Here is a 17,929-nt window from a genome sequence, read left to right as displayed (position 1 = left end):
TAAATGAGGGTCCAACTAAACGCAAACCGGATGGAATAGCATGCCGCTGCAAGATCCTCTAGTAGCCATGCTGGTTCAGTATGCCTTCAATTTTGAATAAATCCCCAACATTGTCACCAGTATTGTCATACACGCATATATTACAGCTTTTTTTTAAAAAAAACTTACTCCTGAAACCACAGGTCCTAGAGTACAGCAGGCTCTTAGTGGTCAAATGTTTATAACGCGCATTTTTTTATATAATCCTTTTAAAGACGCAATCCCATTAAGTTTTTTTATTGATTGTGTGTATGATGTTCATGTAATGTAGTGTGAGTGTGTTAATATACTCCACTACCGCTGATTTACCGTATGTGGTGTCCAGTGCCGGTCTTCTGCTCTTTTGAATGGTGTCACCGCTCTGCAGACTGTCGGAGTCACACTGCACTCTGCGTGATCCGGAAGTGGCTTTTACAATGTAAAGGTACTGTTACACTAAACGACTTATTAACGATCACGACCAGCGATACGACCTGGCCGTGATCGTTGGTAAGTCGTTGTGTGGTCGCTGGGGAGCTGTCACACAGACAGCTCTCTCCAGCGATCAACGATCAGGGGAACGACTTTGGCATCTTGAAACTGTCTTCAACAATGCCGAAGTCCCCCTGCAGCACCCGGGTAACCAGGGTAAACATCGGGTTACTAAGTGCAGGGCCGCGCTTAGTAACCCGATATTTACCCTTGTTACCATTGTAAAAGTAAAAAAAAAAAAAACACTACATACTCACATTCTGATGTCTGTCACGTCCCCCGGCGTCCACAAGGTTAAAACTGCTTTCGGCAGGAGCGCTGCTAATGCACGCGCTGCTGCCGAAAGCTTTCCTGCACTGAATGTGTCAGCGCCGGCAGTAACAGCTGTGACGTCACCGCTGTGCTCTGCTTTACGGCCGGCGCTGACACAGTCAGTGCAGGGAAGCGCTCGGCCGAAAGCAGTTTTAACCCTGTGGACGCCGGGGGACGTGACAGACATCAGAATGTGATTATGTACTGTTTATTTTTTTACTTTTACAATGGTAACCAGGGTAAATATTGGGTTACTAAGAGCGGCCCTGCGCTTAGTAACCCGATATTTACCCTGGTTACAAGTGAACACATCGCTGGATCGCCGTCACACACGCCGATCCAGCCATGACAGCGGGTTTTCAGCGACCAAAAAATGGTCCTGATCATTCCCCAACGACCAACGATCTCCCAGCAGGGGCCTGATCGTTGGTCGCTGTCACACAACGAGATCGTTAGCGGGATCGTTGCTACGTCACCAAAAGCGTGACGTTGCAACGATATCGTTAACGATATCGTTATGTGCGACTAAGCCTTAAGTCTATGGAGTGTCAGTATGAGGCTCAATAGGCTTTCACTGTAAGCCTTCCAGCTCACACATAACACGGTCCGGCTAGTCATAACGGCAGTGACATCACTCGGAAAAGCAGAAGACACCAAACACTTGTCTGGACACCAGACAGAAACATTTAATCAATAAAAAAAGTTAGTGGGAGTGCTTCTTTAATACGGATATAGCCTTAAAGCACACATTAAGTATGGTTGGAATTCAAAACCATATATAATAGTGAGGTGAAGTCTCTAAAATCAGCGGAGCGGGTGTTGACAAACTACACATGCATCAGAGAGGATCAGGAAAGCAGGCAAACAAGTGCAGCAGATAACATAGATGAAAAAGGTGTAGTATTATAGGAAACTGGTATCTCCCAGCAGGGAAGCAGCTAATCACAGGAATGCAGTCTGGCATCTTCCAGCAGTACAATAATCGTCATACACAAAAGTAAATGAGAGGTAAATGCAAGCTGGGATCTTCCAGTAGAGGAATGGTTAATAGCAGCAATGTAAAACAGAAGTAAATTCAGTAAGGTATCTTCCAGCAGGGCAATGGTTAACCCCCTCAGGACGAGGCAAATTTCCGTTTTTACTTTTTCCTTGCCTTCTTCCCATAGCCATAACTTTTTTAGTTTTTTGAGCATATGGACATGATTTTGAATGACACCATTCATTTTACCACATCGTTTAATAGAAAATGCTAACAAAATTCTAAGTGGGGAGAAATTTTGAAAAAAACGCAATTCTAACATTGTTTTTTGGGAATTGTTTTTACGGTGTATATTTTGTGGTGAAAATGACCTTATAATAGGATTCTGCTCATCAGTACGATTACAGTTATATAAGAAATGTCCAATTTTTTTTAATTATTTTAGTGGCGAAAAAAAATCAGAAGTTTGAAAATAAACGTTTTTTTGGGTTGTGTCTTCATTTTCCAAGACTTGTAATGTTTTCATTTTTTGTTGATTGAGCTGTGTGTTGGCTTATTTTTGCGGCTCAAGACTACGTTTCATTAATACCATTTTGGGATAGCCATGACTGTTAGTTACAGCATTTTTTGTGGTATTACAATGACTAAAAAAATTTATAATTTTGGCATTCTTGAAATTTTTCCATTTACAGTGTTAATCAATTGGGTTAATTAGTTTGAAATTTTGGAGTTTACTGCGTTAGTTGAAAAACTCAGTGTGGACTTCTGAAAAGAAAGGTTTTACAATTCAGCCAGGAAATAAAAAAAAGTGTGCTTTTTTATGCAAGTTAAAACGCAGCATAAACGCAATGTGTGAACATAGCCCAACCAAAGGTTTTGCAGTGACATTTTTCTATAGTAACAACGGAAAAAAAAAAAAAAAAAGCTACGTAATAAAAAAAAAAAAAAAGCATTAAGCTACTTACGGGTAGCTGCGTTTTTCGGAGGCCCATGACAGCACTACGAGAGAGGGGATCCGCCCTTCAGGAACAGGAAACCTACAGAGATACAAAAGGGCGGCACCTCTCCCTATGCATCAGTTGTATATTAGAGCCTGAGAGGACTACCGCGGTTAGTAGCACACAAATATTATATACAGTTTATATACAAAACTAATCCAATACAAATACCACACGTGAGATCTATATATATCTCATTATATACATTATAGGAAGTGCAACCCCCCGTGAATAGGGAGGGAACTAAGGGTGCTGTCATGGGCCTCCGAAAAACGCAGCTACCCGTAAGTAGCTTAATGCTTTATTCGGACTCCCATGACAGCACTACGAGAGAATTACAGAGATGTAAAACTACCTTAGGGAGGGACTATAGCCTGCAGCACCCTTAACCCGAAGGTGAGATCAGAGGAGCACCCCAAGTCCAACCGATAGTGCTTGAAAAAGGTGGAAGGGGACGACCACGTAGCTGCCTTACATATCTGGTCGATTGATACTCCAGATCTTTCCGCCCAGGATGTAGCCATGGCCCTGGTGGAATGCGCCCTCAGATTCTGCGGAGCCGGACCTCCACCTGCAGTATAAGCCAAAGAGATAGCCTCCCTAATCCACTTCGCTAGTGTGAACTTCGAAACTCTAAGCCCTTTCCTAGGACCTTGGAAGGATAAAAATAACGCATCCTCTCTCTTCCAAGCGTTAGTGACTGTGATGTATTCTAACAGGCATCTCCTAACATCTAATGTATGGAGTAGTTCTTCTTTGGCGTTAGAGGGGTTAGGGAGAAATGATGGTAACACTATCTCTTGTGATCTGTGAAAATGTGAGGCGACTTTTGGCAAATAGGCGGGGTCCGGTTTTAGGACTACTCTGTCCTGTAAAAACTCTGTATATGGGGAGAGTCTAGAGAGCGCTTGAATGTCCCCTACTCTACGAGCAGATGTTATCGCTACCAAGAACGCTGTCTTGAGGGACAATAATTTAATTGAAGCAGAATGTAAGGGCTCAAACGGTTCTCTAGTCAAGGCTGACAGGACTAGGTTGAGATCCCAAGGTACCGACCTGTTCTTGTGTATAGGTCTAGCTCTACTGGAAGCTTTTATAAACCTTGATACCCAATAGTTATTAGCAACGTTACAAGAAAACAGGGCCCCCAGGGCTGAGACTTGTACTTTTAGTGTACTCGTGGATAGGTTTAACTCTAACCCTTTCTGCAGGAATTCTAAAATTTGGTTAATTGGTAACCCTTCTTCAATTCTGAAATCTGAAGAGGCCAAGAACTTCCTCCAGGTTCTAGAGTAGATCTTTGTTGTTATATTTTTTCTACTCTTCATAAGGGTATCAATTAAGTTTGGGGAAAAACCTCTGTTTTTTAATAATGACCTCTCAAACACCATGCCGTCAAATGGAGCCCCTTCACCTGCGGATGGGTGATCGGACCTTGATGGAGTAAATTGGGAATGTCCGGAAGTACCCAGGGGTCTTCCACCGACATGGTCCTGAGCCACGCGAACCAAGCTCTCTTGGGCCAGAAAGGGGCGACCAGTATGACCCTTGCTCGGTCCTCCCTTATTTTCCTGACCACAAGAGGTAATAGGCCCAGCGGGGGAAACGCATAAGCCAAACGGAAGTCCCATTTGATCAAGAAGGCGTCCACTGCCAACGGATTCTCCCTGGGATTCAGAGAACAGAATTTTTTTGTTTTTCTGTTGTCCCTGGTGGCAAACAGGTCCACGTCTGGATGACCCCACATGTGGACAATCTGACCGAAGATGTCTCTGTTCAGGGACCATTCCCCTTGTTTTAACGTGTTGCGGCTTAGAAAGTCCGCTTTTATGTTTTCTTTCCCTTTTAAATGTAGAGCAGTTAAAGATAGTAAATTGCTCTCTGCTGTCTGGAGAAGGCGGTCTGCTACTTCCATCAGAGATTCGGAGTGTGTTCCACCCTGGTGGTTTACGTAGGCTACTGCCACCTGGTTGTCGGAGAGGATCTTGACATGGTGACCCTGTAGATACACGAGGAGTTTTTTAACTGCTAGCTCAATAGCCATTAACTCTCTCTGATTGGAGGAAGCTGATGTTTGAGGGTCCCATAGCCCTTGAACTACGATGTCACCCATGTGCGCCCCCCATCCCGTAGGGCTGGCGTCAGTTGTTATTACACGAGTCACATGTGTCACCCAGGGAACTCCTGCCGACAGATTGCCTTCTACTAGCCACCATCTGAGAGATGTAAGTACTACTGGACTTAACGTCACCTGACCCTGCAAGGACCCCTGTAAGGCTCTATCATTGTCCAGAACCTCAAACTGTAAAGGTCTGGTATGGAATTGGGCCCAACGGACGGCAGGAATGCACGAAGTTAGGGATCCTAACAGTGACATAGCCTGTCTAAGGGTCATGGATGGTTTATTAATCACCTTCAACACCTGTTGTTGAATGTGGAGTAATTTATCAGGCGGCAAACAGCATTGTTGGGTCTCTGAATTTAATAACAGTCCGAGGAATCTCTGAATTTTTAGGGGCTGTAAACGGGATTTGTCATAATTTATAATCCAGCCCAGATGTTCTAGTTTGGCTATGGCTGTCATTGCTTGCGAAAGGCAATGATCTGCTGAATTCCCCACAATAAGGAAATCATCCAGATAAGGTATTATGAGGATATCGGATTCTCGCAAATATGCCATAACCTCAGCGACTACCTTGGTAAATACCCTAGGAGCTGCAGAAATGCCGAAGGGAAGGGCTCGATATTGAAAATGACGAACAATTCCCTCTATAGACACCGCCACCCTCAGGAACCTCTGGAAGTTCTCATGGATAGGAACATGATAGTATGCGTCCTTAAGATCTACAACTACCATAAAGCAGTGTTTGAACAACATCTTTATTGTAGTACTGATAGACTCCATTTTGAAGGTTTTATTAACCAGGAATTCATTAAGAGATTTAAGATTAATGATGGTCCTAAATGACTTATCTGGTTTTTGAATCAGAAATAGAGGAGAGTAGAACCCTCTTCCTCTTTCTGAATCTGGGATCTCAATCAGCACCTTTTTAAGACATAAATTGGTGACTTCAGCTTCCAAAGCCGTTTGTTCAATAGAGGAGGAACGTAAGGGGGTTAATTTGAACTTGTCCCGAGGCCAATGGTCAAACTCCAGTCTCAGACCGTCTGATATAATGCCTCGGACCCAGTCACTATTAGTGATGTCAGACCATGCGGAAGAGAAGGCTGCCAATCTCCCTCCCACAGGGATTGCTAGTCATTGGTCTGACTTTTTACGTTCTTTTGAGGAACGGCGGAACATATAGCCCGTACCTCTCTTGCGTCTATCCTCCCATCTGAAATTATCTCTCGAGGGTGAGGACGCGCGTTTCCTTCCGCGACCAAACCTCCTTCTGTTGAAGGGGCGACGGTAAGATGCTGATGCCAGATTAGGGAACTTCTTCTTATCATCACCTGCTTTTTCAAGCAAGTCATCCAGAGTTGGTCCGAAGAGATATTCCCCTTTACATGGGATAGCGCAGAGCTTGGATCTTGATTGGATGTCACCGGACCAACATTTTAACCATAAGGCTCTACGAGCCGCGTTGGAAAGACCTGCTGCTCTGGCCGCCATCTTGACAGAATCCAATGAAGCGTCCGACAGGAAGGCCGCAGCATCTTGAATTACTGGGAGCGCATTCAGGATTGTATTCCTGGACGCACCTTCCTTAAGTTGTGACTCCAGCTGATTCAGCCAGACCATTAAGGATCTTCCTGTACACGTTGCGGCCACCGCTGGTCTCAGAGATCCAGCCGCCATCTCCCAGGTACCTTTAAGAAAGGTGTCTGCCTTCCTATCAAGCGGATCTTTAAGGGACCCCATATCCTCAAAGGGTAATGCGGCTTTTTTGGACGCTTTTGCCACCGCAGCATCTAGCTTAGGGGCCTTGTCCCAGGTATCAACCGCTGCATCCTCAAAGGGATACCTGCGTTTTAAAGCTGGTGGTAACGAGCCTTTTTTCTCCGGTTTCTTCCACTCTCGGAGAATTAACTCTTGAACTTTATCTATCACCGGAAAAGATCTGCGTTTCTTATGGTCTAATCCGCTGAACATTAATTCCTGCCTGGAAGGTTGAGTTTTTGGCTCTTCCAGGCCCATCGTACCCCTGACCGATTTAACTAGTTTATCAACTCGGTCCAGCGGCAGACAAAAACGGCCAGAGTCCTCTTCCGATGACGAGGAAGAGGGAATAGAGCCATAGGAACCTTCCTCTCTTTCTTCCTCCGAAGACTCAGAGATTAAGGGAGTTCTAGGTTTTGAACTTCCCGCCTGGGATAGAGACCGCAGGGATTCCCTTACTTCCAGACGGATCATCTCTTAAGTTAGCCGTAGTTGCAGATTCTTCCGCTACCTAGGGGAGGACAATAAGGTGATACCATCTATCCGACCTGATGTCCCTTAACCCCTACCACACCTGTAGACCTCACCCTCTGCTGTATACAGGGGGCACATAACTTTTTGGGATAAGAATCTGGTAAGGGGATTCCACATAGGGCGCACTCCTTATGTTTCATCTTTGCACTTTTCTTCCCCTAGAATGACAAAGTATAAGGGGGCCCGCGTCACTGAGTGAACATTCACGTAGATCACTTACCAGCGAACGCCAAGAAAGGTACCGGAACACGAGGGGGTTCTTTCCCAGTCGACGCTCTCGATCCCTGCTTGGACGAGCTTTTGCGGCTGGACTGGTCACTCCTGACATGCTCCTTCTCCAAGGGCTTCTGTCACACCTCCAGTAGCTGAGGCTGCTCACCATCACTCTCCATGATGGAAGTGTGACCAAAAGCAGGGCTCTAAGTCCGACACCTGCTTAAATCCCCCTGGGTTCCGGTCAGCAGGCAGCCTGGCGTCATCCCATTGGTTTCTGCTTACCAGACCGCAGCTGGGAGGTCAGCGGTAGTTAGTGGGGAATCCGGTGTCCAGGATCGATGGGCGCCGCCATCTTGGATAGACTGCGCATGCGCAGCCATCCAGTAACCCGGAAGCGCCTGCCGACTCCGCCCCCGGCGTCACAGCACTCCGGAAACGCTCCTGAGAGCGGTGCAGGACGCCGGAGATGTGCGACAGCGCTCCGGTCGGCGCCGCTCTCCCGTCACCGCTACCCCACTCCACCGCCGCACCGCTGCAAGAACCAAGGGGGGGATATACTTACCAACGCCGGCATAGAATGGAGATCAGGCAATCCTCCGGACCCTGCTCCCTGCTGCCATACGCCACCGACGTGCAGTCCAGCCAGGACCACCGTGGCGCCTCCAGGGACATCCGCACCGGCCGAGGTAGGAGACCCCCCCGCTACCAGATTCGGCCGGCCGGCCTGGGATCCACTACGGAGATTTTCATCTGTAGGATCCTGTCCCTCCAGGAACAGGAAACCAACTGATGCATAGGGAGAGGTGCCGCCCTTTTGTATCTCTGTAGGTTTCCTGTTCCTGAAGGGCGGATCCCCTCTCTCGTAGTGCTGTCATGGGAGTCCGAATAAATGTCAATTTCCCAATGTTTGACTATTGCTCCACTGGCAAGTGGAAATATTACTGAGCTGCTGTCTGTAATGCAGAGCAAGCCTGGTGGAATCTTGGTCACCTTCTCCAAGCAGAACACCAAGTTTCTTATTTCTGAGTTATTTGTGAACCTACAACTTTTTAAACCTTTTATGACCGATGACGTATATTTACCTTTGATGTGGACTCAGACGTTGAGCCCACATAGTTCGTCGCACTTGATGGCCGATTTTATCAGCTATCAAGTGCCTGTAACAGCCGCGGGTGGATCAGAGATCGACCTGCAGCTATTAACCAGTTAATTGCCACTGTCAATCACTGACATTTAACAAAAGCCGGCTGGGAGCGCTTCACAAATTCTGCCCATTGGAGCCCTTGTCACGTAATTGCGTGGCACCGATGGGTTGTCATGACAGACCCCTGTGCCTCTCATCACACTCTTCTTGTAAATGCCTATTGATCTTCCTGTGAACACATAGTAGTGCTTCAACACTACTATGTATAGCATAGGCGATCTAAAGATGCCAGCTTCAAGTCACCTAAAGGGAGTATTGAACATGGTAATAAAAATAAGTTTTACAAAAAAAATTAAAAAACAACCCCTTCTTGCCCCATTAAAATAAAACTAATTAGAATATATTTTAAATATATATATATATATATATATATATATATATATATATACATATACACACACACACACACACACACACACACACATTTGTGGAGAATGGTGGAAGGTAGATCCAGACGGATAAGCAGGTGTTGGCTAACCAACCAGACATTGTGATAGTAGACAAGGAAGATGTGGAAGGTGAAGGCAACAGTGATTCCAGTGGTGATAGGAGCACCTGGAGCAGTGACCCCTAAATTGGAAGAACGGCTAAAACAGATCCCAGGAGCAACATCGGAGCGCTCTGTCCAGAAAAGCGCAATGCTGGGAACAACTAAGATCCTGCGCAAACCCTCAAACTCTTAGGCCTCTGGTAGAGGACCCGAGAATGAGAAAGGACAACAAAAACCACCCCCATTGGGTGTGAGAAGGAAGTTGTTTTTGTTTTTTTTATGTACATTTGTTATCTCAGGGTTCAAAAATGCCCAATCAAAATATATAGTAAATTAATCTGATCGGTAAACATCGTAACGAGGAGAAAAAAAAAAGACAGGATTAGGGGGGTTTTTTTGTCATCCCCGCTTTGCCATAAAATGCAATAATAGGCTATTAAAATACCATATCTACCCTAAAATGGTATCAATAAAAACATCAGATCAAGCAGCGAAAAAACTAAGTCATCACTCAGCCCTAGATCTTGTAAAATGGAAATGCTATTGGTCTTGGAGAACAGCGACAAACACAAAAAAAAATAAAAAATTCCTACAAAATTTGGAAATGTATTTCACTAAATAAAAAAAAAAAGAATCTATAAATGTTTGGTATATGCGTACTAGTACTGACCTGGAGAGCAATATTGCCAGGTCAGTTTTACCATATAGTGAACATGGTAAATAAAAAAAACCAAAAAACAATTGTAGAATTACACTTTTTTGTAATTTTCCCACACTTGGAATTTTTTCCCTGTTTTCCAGTACATGGTGTGGTAAAGTCAATGGCGTCATTCAAAAGTGCAACTCGTTCTGCACATAACAAGCCCTCACAAGGCTAAATTGAAGTAAAAAAGAAAAAGTTATGGCTCTTGGAAAAAGGGGAGGAAAAAAACAAAAACTGAAAAATCGGTGGGTGCGAAGGGGTTAACTGGAATGAAATAAGTCTTATAGAATAAAATGCATCCATGGCCCTATGTTCCCACGACCATTTCTGGGTGAACTTTGATTTAACTTGCTAAATTAGGTCTGCCTTCTAGTTGCTGGACTACTAGTAACAAAGCAGCCAAAAATCATTAATTCCTCATATCCGATTGTGGGCAATATGTACTTTTCATTATATAAGGTATAGGGGTTTTTTTCAACAATATTGGCAATGGCGTGAAGAAATAAAAATGTATTCTCTATTAACATTTTTTGTGAGGTAATTCAAATCACTTTGATCCATCTGTTTCTGAAGTGATACATAAAACAACATTCTTGTAGCAATGATATTGGTTGTATTAAGAGAGATCAGTTGGGTGTGTAAACACAAACCACAAAGTATTACTCATGTCTGCTGCCCAGATTGACTGACAGTCTTTGACAATGAAGACACAGAAACTGTAAATGTTTTGGGTTGAGCTATCTTTTAGTCATTTATATGTTCAAGAACAGATGTTAATGACAATCATGCTATAGGTCAAGGAGAATATTAGTAAGTCTATGAGAACTACTCATCAAGTTATAGGAAAGCAATTAATGGGAAAAATGATGGATTTCATTAACACCTGACTTTACTTTTTTTAGAGCCTGTTTATCTGTGTTATAGTAACTGAAATAAAAGGAAAACAATAAAAAGACCGAAATGTAAGACTATTATAGCTTTCAAAAAGTAAGGGTATACAGGCCATCCCCCAGAGACTGGTGTGGCAGGGAAGAAGCAAGCAGATGCCTATTTGAGTGTATGGTGTTACTATGCAGTCCTACAAAAGTACAAGTGACTTATTATGGTTGTATCCCTCTGCCAGCTTTGTCCAAGTCTACACAGCAAAGCAGACAGCGGAATTGTAGCAGACAGAATACCACACTTCTGTGAATAATCTATAGCTCATTATGAAATGTTAACATTACAAGATATTTATTTTGATAAGTAGAAAAATTACATTTAATAAAATGTATCAAATGTCTGATGATTTATAAGCTAATTTGTAGAATTTATTTATTTTTTTACATTTCACCTACTTGAAATTTTCTTATGATTAGATTCTTAACAAAAATTTTTTTGCATAGTACAGCTTTTTGATCACACATATACAAGCAATCTGTACAGACCACTAAACTATATCATCCTGACACAGTCATGACAAAAGGTAATATAATAGAGCATGCATAATAAAAAGGGTTCTAAGCAGCCGTTCGTAAGAATCAGCCAAAGACCAGACAATACAAATAAGAGAAACTTTTCAGAGAGTCTACAAAGAGGAGCATTGGTGTCCGCAAACGAAACTACATAAGTTGGTGCAAGACACAAGCCTTTCTGATTAGAAAAAAAGTACACAAACCATCTAAATTTCACAAGTGAGTATTCACCTAACAAAGACATAAAAAAATGTATGGTGTAACGTATACCTTACTTACTTTGGGAAGGACAGGCTTATGCTTTGGTGCCACTTCTCAGGACAAAAGTTCAAATTAATAACTTCAAATATAAAGGAGATTTGGGCAAAAAAAAACAAGATGGCCTCTGTCAGAAAGCTGAAGACGAGTTTCCCTTACCAAGATCAAAGCTATGGAAAGGTCACACGAAAGTGGAGCTTTCAATTCCATATAAAGGTTTTGGAATGGCCAAAACTAACTGTACTCATCTGCGCTCATCTGTAGAAGCATTGCATGACCACTAGACTAGGGCTAGCACAGAAATTCTGACCATGAAGTCGCACTGTGGCATTAAGCCTAATCATTGTGAATGGGGTTATCTTGTGACCTGAGACCTAACATAACGTTGAGAAGACCATTCCTAAATATCCAAACATATTGCTTTTGGATTATTATTGCAGGTCACAAATCACACATGAAGTTGCCATCTTACAGTAGACCACAATGCAAGTCATGTGAGCTCTGCACCCAATCAGCTATGGCCTCAGTGTCCCTGTCTTCAGAAATATTGATCATCAACAGGAAGCCAGGGCTGTGGATGCTCTGACTTGCTCTTGATGTTCTATTTGTCCAAAGGCAGGGACAGTGACGCCGGCACTGACTGGCCACAGGGCTCATGTGACAACCTCACATGAGCCCGGTAATGTGAGTGCCGACACTGCTGGAACAGCGCCGGCACCGGAGTGGAATATAAGTGTTTTTTTATTTTAACAGGACCAAACACAAGTAATGAGAAGGGGTTATCCAAGAAGTGGCCAGGTTTTGCTCTTCTTTCATTCCCAATGCTTCTTTGAATATCCGGTTTCTTGTTTTCTTTAAAAACCGCCATACAGATCTAGAAACATGGGTGTTTTTGCATGCAAATTTTTATAGTCTTTACCAAGGAGGCGTGGCATTCAGAGGAATAATGAGGAGCAGCCTAAAGACATGCCCTCAGAAAATCCAGGGAGCACCACCTTGTAGTTAGTACCATAAAAATTAGCACAAAATAAAATGTCTCGTATCTCTGGAAACACAGGGTGGATTAAAAAAAAAATCCCTTTTGATCTGGTGACAGGTACTCTTAAGCTGCTTACGGCATTGAGACTAGGAGGTAAATTCATTACTCACTTGTATTTCACATCATACCATTAGTGATTTGTGAACATGCTGGTATATAGCCCGGTTCACTATGTATTGATTTAGGCCTTCGCCGGAATTTTTTGGAGAGTCTGAAAACTATACATTTTTGGAAAGGTTATAGTATAAGCAATACGAAAAACAATGTTTCCATTTGCCCCGAGTCCCACGTGACCGCCATATTGGATTTTACAAAATGGCTGACGTAAAACCAATTTTCGTTAATATCTCAGCTTATAAATAACATAAAAATAAAATTTGACAGCTAAACATACATTTTAGGGCTAAGAAATGCAATATTAGTTGCAGATGTGTTTTAGATATTTACTACAGCAGTTTTTTATAATTAATTAGTATTGACATAATAATACATAATGACAGGAATCACATGTTTTTTTTTTCTTTTATTACAGGAGTTGAACATGACAGACAAACCACAAGCTACTGAAGTCACTTGTGAAGGTGAGGCACCTATCAACTGGAAGCTATGTATGCTCTATCAGTCTTCCAATGGCAATGAGAAGTTGGTGCAAAATCCTCGGATACAGTCTTACCAGCGCGTTTTGGACATAGTAGCAGAGAGGGCAAGTTTACAAGATGGCAACTATGTTGATATCCATCGACGGATTAGCAACAGGAAAGACACAATCGCTACACATCAGGCAGTCTACCATCGAAGTTGTTACACAAATGCAATTAACAACGACCAAATACAACGAGCCCGGGACCGTTATGCACATGCATTAGCTACTGGTAGCCACATTACCAAGAAACGAGGATTAAAAAGAGGACGTGCTGAAATGGACGAATCAGGTTCATTAACATCTGACTCTTCATCACCATTCACGAGGTCACATACATGGCCACTGGATAAGGAAAAATGTTTCTTTTGTCAGAACGATGAGAATGAGAAGCTTTATAATGTGAGGACAGTCAACGCAGGGAAATCGTTGAAACAAGCTATTGAAACATCAGATAATTTAACACTGAAAACAAGACTGAACACATGCATTGCACCAGGGGATGCACATTCTATTGACGTCCGGTACCACAAAAGCTGTTGGACAAAGCATGTTTTTCATGGACAACGAGAACGTAGTACCAACAGAACAGACCACAAAGAACCCTTATTACAACGTGCAAGTCTGCTAGAGTTGCTAAACCTAGTGGATATTCAAACACAGAACCAATCATATCTATCTATACAAGATATCGAAACCACTTATTTGAATATGCTTGGTATAGAAGGCGTGGAAAATCACAAACCTACATTCACTAGAGAGTGGCTCAAAGAAATTATAATGAATGCCTTGCCACATCTGAAATCCTGTCTTTCAAAAAACAGAAGGGAATCAGCAGTTCTTTATTCACCAGAAGCCTGTGAGGAAATCATGGTTAATTCTGCAATGGAATGTCGTAGTGATGATGCAGACAACATGCAGACAATCTACAAAGCAGCACAGTTAATTAGGAAAAGCATTGCTAATTTTACAACGGAAGTCAATGATAAAAACACCATAACGGTCACTAGTGACATACACGACGTTCCAGCAGAATTATATTCCGCTATCCGTTGGATCATAACAGGGCCGATTAACAGCCTTGAAACTCAAAGAAGGACCAAAATTGTTGACCGAGCAGCACTCACTATGAGTCAGAACATCATGTATGAATTCAAATCAAAACGCCAGGTCAACTACAAGCCAAAAACCGAATCATCAGTATTCAGACAACCCAACGCACGAGAAAACCCACAGGTCCTGGGGCTAGCTCTGACTGTTCATCACACCACTCGCGATAAGAAATTAATGAATCTTCTTAGTTCACATGGGTTTTGTGTTCCCTATGGCCGTACCCTACGAATGGAAACTGCTTTGGCTAATGCTGTTGTAGAAAACACCCGAGAGTTAAAAGGTCTTTACGTGCCACCATTCTTGAAGAAGGGTACCTTTGTGTTCTTTGCAGTTGATAACACAGACTTTGCAGAGGATACCCCTGATGGGAAAGGAACCACACATGGAACTATTACTGCTGTATATCAGCAAGTAGATGCTGTTGGAGAACCAGTTGCACCACCCTTGAAGATAACAGATGCCCACACTTTATCTGTCACTCCATACCATGTACATATGTTGCACTGTGACAAGCCAAAAGTACAACATACCCAAAGATCAGAACACTTTGTCACAAACAAGGAAATATCAGGTTCTTCCCAACTTTCACAATTTGGATGGATTGTTGCTACTGCTGTATCCAGAATGCAGCAACTAGAGAAAGCATCGAGCAAAATTCCTGGATGGTCAGGATACAACTCACTGTTGTCCGAAAGCAAGCGATTTACCAACGTTGGAGCCTTACCACTGCTACCAGAGCTAGCACACGAGTGGTCAACCTTGCTGACTGTGATCATGCAAGCAAGTGAACTGAGGAAGTTGACTGTTGGTGAAGATCATCCCACTGTTATTTCATTTGATATGGCTCTGTATGAGAAGGTTGTCCAACTTCTAGATGCAAGACCTGATCTGAAACGCACCGTTGTTCCACGACTGGGAGAGCTACATGTTGTAATGGCTGCCCTGCGCGCTCTGGGTACCTCTACGGAGAACTCGGGTATTGATGATGCATGGATAGAAGGTGATGTGTATGGGTCTGCAACAACAAGGCAAATACTGAAATGTACCCATTACAAGCGTGCTCTTCGTGCTCACACATATACATATGTTGCTCTGTATGAACTGTTGCTGGACGAGTTCTTCATTGATAATCCAGAACTAAAACAGGTGTGTTTGATGGCAACAGAGGGAATTGAAGCTGCCTGTTCTGAGGAAAACAAGAACACAAAAAGTAAGTCAGTGAAACAAGCAAGCACTTCCCTACTAGAGGCCTTGACCACTGCTGACATAATCACAGTCTTTCAAACATGGGTGAAACAGAGATCCAAAAATGCAATGTTCAAGTCAATGATGAACTACCTACAGCGAGTGGAAACAATCCTTTTATTTGTTGCTGCAACCAGGAATGCAGACCTTGAGCTTCATCTTCAAGCCGGAGAGCAGCTCAGCAAGCTCTTCTTTGCATTTGACCGGATGAAATACAAGCAATTGTGGCCAAGGTATATCACGGACATGCATGACCTTAAAATAAATCACCCTCAAACATGGGAAGAAATGAAAGCGGGTAACATTTCAGTCACGAAAAGTGCTATCCCATTTGTATCCATTGGGGCGGACCATGCATGCGAGCATCTGAACAAGCTGATGAAAATCCATGCTGGCATAGTCGGCATCTCGAACAATGCCAATGCTCGTCAGAGATTCTTCATGGCCACACCTGAACTCTCCCGAGTTGTCAAAGAATATACCAGACAGTTTGATTTAGAACGTGACAAAACCAGAGAGCATCACGATCTTGGGCCAAGTGCAGTCAAGAAGTGTCATCATGTTATTGACAAGATTAAGGAAGCAATTTTGAAACATGGCAACCCATTTGCTGTTGTAGGTGACAAGTTGCACAATGTAATCACCCATGCCTACATCCCTGATGAGTACGTAAAAATGATCCTGAATGCAGATGAGACAGGTCAAAAGCTGTATGAAGACTATGTGTTGGCGCGAATCAATGGGGATGTTAGCCTATGGGCACCAGTAAAGAAGGAGAACAACAGGATGTTCATGTCGGCAAACAAGAAAACCACAGTAAAACTCCGAGACAAGACTGTTGATCTTAAGGAGACCAAGGACTTGTATGGAAGAATGATGGTTTTGGCAAGGTCCAACAGAGACATAAACCAGAAAGTGGCCATTGGGAACTACGAATTCACTCTGACCCCAAGAGCCTTTTTTGCTCCAGATGGTACAATGTTACCATGCCATGACAAATCAAAACTGATCAGTCTCCTTAACAAGTTGGTTATAGTAGAAACTCCACAGAAAGATCTGCAGCCAGAAGATAGGATGGACACAAGATCAGATGCTCCAAGTCGCAAGATAGCCCTGGTAGATGGAATGGTTCTTCTGCAAAAGATGGCCAAGAAACCGGCAACACTAGTGACAGTCAAAGATCTCAGTTACTGCTTCAATGACAGGCTTATGTCTCTCACAGAAAATTACGATGAAATAATCCTTGTGTTTGATACGTATAGGGAAAATTCTCTCAAGGATGCTACCAGGGATAAAAGAAGAAAAGGAAAGGCACCAATTCAGTACCAGGTCAGAGATGAAACAAACATTAATCATATTCCAATGAACAGGTTCCTTTCACATGACAAGACAAAGGCTGACCTGACCAACTATCTTGCTGCAAAGACTCTAGAGTTCAACAGTTCATCACAAAAACTGGTCATCACTTGTTCTTCAGGGTGTACCAGGAGCAACAAAAACTTAGTTTTCGACGACAACAATCACGAAGAAGCAGACACACTGTTGATCTACCAAGCTGTCTTGGCAACACAACGAAACCCACCGGATGCAAGGATGGTTTTCTTCTCCCCTGATACCGATGTACTGGTGTTGGTCATAGCTAACTATGACCTCATGCTGAAGAATACATCGATTTCAATGGTCTCTGGGATGATCGAGATAGAGCCAATAAGGCGAGTCATAGGGGCAGACAGAGCAAAGGCTTTGACAGCCTTCCATGCATTCACTGGTGCTGACACAACTGGAAGGTTCTCTCGAATTGGCAAAGCAATCTGGCTGCAAGCTTACATGAACGCAACACCAGATGTAATCAGTTCTCTGCAGATGCTTTCGACTGAAAAAGAAGTGAGCGAAACTATGTTGTCAACTCTTGCTACCTTCGTATGTTTTGCTTACTCTCCAAAAGGCATTTTTATTAAGAATATTCCCGAACTGCGATGGCATCTATTTTGCAAGCATATGGCAGAAAGTGACAGGTTACCTCCTACACTCGGAGCTCTAAAACAACATGTCCTCAGAGTCCATATCCAAGCCAGAGTGTGGGGACAAGCTAACATTGCTTTGCAGGATTCTCAGCTGGATCCCGAGAAGAATGGCTATCACAAAGGGTTGGATGGACAGTTGAAACCAACCATGACAGATGTTCTTCCAGCTCCAAAAGCAATAATCGAGATGATTAGTTGTCAATGCAAACATGACTGTTCTTCTTCAAGGTGTTCGTGCCGAAAAAATAACTTATCCTGTACCGATCTTTGTCAGTGTGACAGCGAGTGTATGAATGACGAGGACACTCAGACCAAATATGAAACTGA

The 17,929-nt window shown here is 43.1% G+C and overlaps 1 protein-coding gene across 3 annotated transcripts in view; it reads right to left on the bottom strand.

The window, feature by feature from the left end:
* Nucleotides 1-17,929, bottom strand: part of ABCC4 (ATP binding cassette subfamily C member 4 (PEL blood group)) — a 376,997-nt gene that overhangs the window by 162,022 nt on the left and 197,046 nt on the right. The gene's annotated exons all lie outside the window — the stretch shown is intronic.

This window comes from Ranitomeya variabilis, chromosome 3 (assembly GCF_051348905.1).
Source record: "Ranitomeya variabilis isolate aRanVar5 chromosome 3, aRanVar5.hap1, whole genome shotgun sequence".
In the NCBI taxonomy this organism is placed as follows: domain Eukaryota; kingdom Metazoa; phylum Chordata; class Amphibia; order Anura; family Dendrobatidae; genus Ranitomeya; species Ranitomeya variabilis.
Note: the sequence above shows the minus strand (reverse complement) of the source record. Positions and strands in the feature narration are given on the sequence as shown.